Below are 4,996 nucleotides of genomic sequence, written 5' to 3' on the forward strand. Positions count from 1 at the left end.
TGTGCGACCCTGCAAAGCCTTGCCACCCTCAGCCCCTTCTTGTATCGCCAGCCGGTAGCCTGGTGCGGTTCAAGGACACGACTATACCTTCTCACGCACCCCCTGCCGACCTGTGGAGAGAGGTAAGTGTTGCACCGCACACTCAGACTCCACTTCGGTCCGCCCCCGGGCCTTCCGAGTCGGGTCCCTGTCATCCACTTTGCTGCCCCACCCCGGGTACATCTGTGGTGCCCCTGGTCCCCCTGGCTAGGTTTGTGGAAGCCTGGAAAGCACTTCCCAATGTGTCCAGTTGGCTCCTCCGTAGCATCAGACTTGGCTATATAATTCAGTTCGTCCGGCACCCGCCCAAGTACAGGGGTGTTCACTACAATTCGGTGATGAGCGAACGGGCCCTGTCATGCGAGCGGGGATCACAGTCCTACTGGCGAAGGGTGCGATAGAGCCTTCTACATCCCTTACTTCATTGTACCTAACAAAGGCGGTGGGTTACGGCCAACCTTGGACCTGCGAGTCTTGAATTGGGCCCTTTACAAGGAATTGGTGCCTGGAATTCGTGCCGGCCTATTCTCACGACATCCTGAGAACCCGCCCTGGTATGTGCCCAAGGTTCCTACCACTCCCTTTCGGGACCAGGTGGTGAACCTGCAAGCGCTGCCCCTGGAGGAGGCAGACCCAGCCCTGGTTTTTCTCTGTCCCGTCTGCGCTCTGCACCTGTACGTGGACAGAACGCAAAGCCTCAGGACCTCAGACTAGCTCTTCATCTGTTACGGAGCAGAAGGGAAAGGCTGTCTCCAAGCAGAGGTTGGCCCACTGGATAGTGGATGCCATCGCTTTGGCTTACCAAGCACAAGGCGTGCTCTGCCCGCTCAGGTTGCATGCTCACTCCACGAGAGGTGTTGCATCCTCCTGGGCGCTGGCGCGAGGTGCCTCGCTAACATATATCTGTAGAGCTGCGGGCTGGGCAACACCTAACACGTTTGCTAGGTTTTATAGCTTAAGTGTAGAGCCAGTCTCCCCCCGTGTTCTCACCCTAAACGAGTAGAAGCACTGAGAGGCCCGGCTCTGTCGGCTTGCGGCGCCCTACTGTGCGCTTATATTGCTCCAGAGTGAAAAACTTTTTGAGTCCTCCACCACCCTCGGAGCCGGACGTGGGGTCCGGCGCCAGGCCTTTATCTGTTAAATCCTTGAAAACCAGGTCTAGGTTAGTTTCCATATGTGTGACCCTGCAGGGATCCCATATGTGTATTCTTCCACGGTTGCTCCTAAACGGAAACCTGTGTCTTTCCCTTGGGCTAAGTCACCACAGTATTTCATATGCAGTATAACCTTCGGGTTAGTCCTTCTTAGTGGTTAGTGGCTTCCGCAGCATTCTCCTTCCTAACGGAAAGGGCACGCTTTCCCAGTGTTATCCAATATCCTCACTGTATGGGTTACCACGGAACAACAGTGACTGACACTCTCTGTGTAAGCCCTCTCCTATCGTCCTTCCAGGCAAGAAGGGGGCAGGAGGCTTGCCCAGGGCACTGGAAGAGGGCAGCAGCTGTGGCACTTTGGTCGGGATTTCTATCAGTCGGATCACTCCGATGTGGCGTCGGACGTGACCGACTGAAAGGGAACGTCTCGTTACATATTGTAACACTCGTTCCATGAAGGAGGGAATGGAGACGCCACGTTCCGTCACCACAGCTCCTGCTGTTCGGCCGGGCCAACTGCTCAGCTCCTCAGCGAAAAACTGAAGATGCATTGCACCTGCAGCTCATTATATACCTGCACTGCGAGGCAATTTAATTTAATTTTAACGGTAATTTAAAGCACGAGAAATCACATGCACGCAAAAAGTATTTTTGGCTTATAAATGGCACGAGAAATAACATTTGTGGTATAGATACGTGCTTTCATGAGATCCTGCTGCATAATCATATAAAACAAAATCCAAGTGAGGTTTTAATCAAGTTTCCTGAATGCACACAATCTCTGTTTTTTCTACCATACGTAACAACAAATTGCCCAATAGCTAACAGACTTCTCGCATTCCATTGTAAAATCAGCATTATTTGGATTATGAACCTAATCACGGCGTCTCCTGACTTGCTTGCACATGAGTTTGTCATATATTTCCTCCCATTTCAGCCCTATCATGTCTAAATGGTGTTCTGCCGCTTTGACAATACTTAAATTCTTTCTGTCTTTGACTTAATCTCATGTTTGCATTAATTACTCCTGCAATGAATGAGACCAGTTAATTTTTTCTCTATCCATGCTTTCCTCTTTCCTTGCTGATCATTAATTTTCTCTTGTCCTTTATTCACTCTTAACTCTATATTCTGGTTTCTCTGTCCATTCATCTTAACTGCTTCAGTATAGGACACCTTCTCTATTAACCATATACACTATGGTTTCCTCCACAGTTACAACACTTAGGTTTTGTTCCCTCACCACACACCCCATAATCATGTTCACCTCCGCATCTAGCACACCTTCGTTTCCCTTTACACATTTTAGCTGTATGTCCAAACTCATGACAGTTGTAGCATCTCATTAGTTTCTGTACATATTCTCTCACATTATATCTTAGAATAGAATAGAATAGAATAGAATAATTCTTTATTGTCCACCTGGGTGGAAATTTTTCTTTGGCTCACCAAACGTACAAGACAAATAAACATACAAACAACGTCTCAAACATAATAAGGAAATATTTCTGGATAAATAGAAAAAAGATACAATGTAAAATATCATAATGAGAATCAATATACTTAAATACATTAAGATAACAGCTCATTTGTTGTTGTCACTTGATTTGATTAAGGATGCTAATGGCTTACATATCCAAAATACTTTTCGTAACTCTTTCTCCTCAAATTCAATCAGTATTGACAATGTCAGTCTTTTTACACTACTCTTACAACCTTCAGAACCTCAAGTTTCCCATTATATGTAGTCTTTTTAGCTTTATCTAACTGAACCTCATTTTCACATCAGATTAGCAGATTTCCATCTCCTAGAACCCTTGCATATTTCACTTCCCCAATCTGACTCTTGATGATTTTTGTTAATTTACTCGGGTCAGCTTTCTTAGCGCCTCCTCCTCCTTCAAATCTGACAACTATATTCAATATTCCTTCCTTTACTGTTTTTTCCACTTCTCCACTTCCATCACTCTCCGGTTCTTCAATGCTAGATGCATGTTTTTTCTTTCTTTTCCGACTCTTTCCCTACTTTCCCATTGATTTATCCTCCGCTCATCTTCTAAACTACACCATGCTGATGCCATTCCCTGTCATCTCCTATGGCTTGCAAGGAACTCTGTGAGACCACCATTCCAGACCTACAGGCCCGTTGGTCGATAATCCCACTGCATGTTCCTCACACAACCTTTTGTACTGTATTTACAGTACCTTAACTTCTTTCCTCATTAAATGCAAATGAGCTGCTGCTCCCCGGCCCCGTTCAGAAGACCAATAATCCTTTATACGAGCTTCGGATACTCCATCAATAACAAAACACTCAAATTACAGTCAAAATTCAGAAATAAGTAGCGAAGTACTGCCTTACGGAGAGACTCAGGAAGAGGTTGCAACTTTTAGACAGAAGAGTTTGAATGCTTTGCTCAAACTTTTGCCATTGCGTTAGAACTGGTTACACTTTTGTCGCTTGCAAAAACCAAATGGCGGCGCCGTGGGTGGAAACGTGCAGATGAAAGGGATACTTCACCGCTGGTAAGATGAATGTGTATTTAAATTGGGTCATGTATGTAGTAGAAATAGGGCTGTAACGATTAATCGCGATTAATCAAAATTCAAAATAAAAGTTTGTGTTTACATAATATATGTGTGTGTATTGTGTATAATTATTTTGTATATATAAATACATACACATGCATGTATATATTTGAGAAATATTTGCATTTATATACTGCATATATATTTTTATATGATTTATATTATATATAAATAGAACTATTTTATATATAAATAACACATTTTTATTAAATATATACATGCATGTGTGTGTATTTATATATACAAAATAATTATACACAATACACACACATTTATTATGTAAACACAAACTTTTATTTTGAATTTTGATTAATCGCGATTAATCGTTACAGCCCTAAGTAGAAATGTGAAATTATTTTAGAAGTTGGTGTCTTCTAGACTGAGAATAGCCAGAAAATGTATTTTTGACTCATGTGGATGAAAGACAACTCCCAGAATACACTTTCTTCGCTGCCCTACGAGGCCACACCTACCGGTTACAGAGGCCAGTATCGGAAGAATTGATACAAAAAGGTTACTAGTTGACTCGAAACTGAAAAGACGCTGTTTTATCGTAAATTTCCGTTACGAGTCTGCCCGGGCTCGTCCCTCTTACCGCCGGGCGGGTCTCGCTCCTCTGCTGCAGCAGCTGCCTCGTTCCTCCATGGTCCGCGGCTGTTCCTCGCCGTGTTGCGGTTCGTGCGGTTTTCGTGATGTCCGTGATTCGGCTTTTGGTTTCTGCGGTCGCCATTCATTATGTTTAAATGCACACCTTTTGTTTCATTCGGACTGAATTCATTCCGATTGGTGAATCTGAATGTAGTGTTTACATGAACGCTAAACAAGTAATCGTGTTACGAATTAGATTAGATCTCTACTCAAAGAGAAGCAAAACCATCCATAACAATAAACAGGGATCCGATCAATGAGATCCCTGGAGTCTCACTCCCAAGGCTTCAAGACACCAAAGGCACTATTTAAAGTAAAAAAAAAAGTATATTTATTTGACATAAACCAGTAAGGAGCATATAAAGCTTCAGGAGGGGGAAAAGCCAAAACAAATAACAAAACAAAGCTAACTAGTTTAAAGATACTACCCTAGAAATCACATAAGAAACAAAAAGTACAAAAGCTTCCCTCCCTAATTATGATAACCAAGAGAAAATGAATAATAAATCAAAAAGGCACCCACCTCCCTACCATGCCTCCAGTTAGATAAGGATTAGGATGAAGTT

The sequence above is a fragment of the Phoxinus phoxinus genome, assembly GCF_949152265.1.
Source record: "Phoxinus phoxinus genome assembly, chromosome: 1".
Classification (NCBI taxonomy): domain Eukaryota; kingdom Metazoa; phylum Chordata; class Actinopteri; order Cypriniformes; family Leuciscidae; genus Phoxinus; species Phoxinus phoxinus.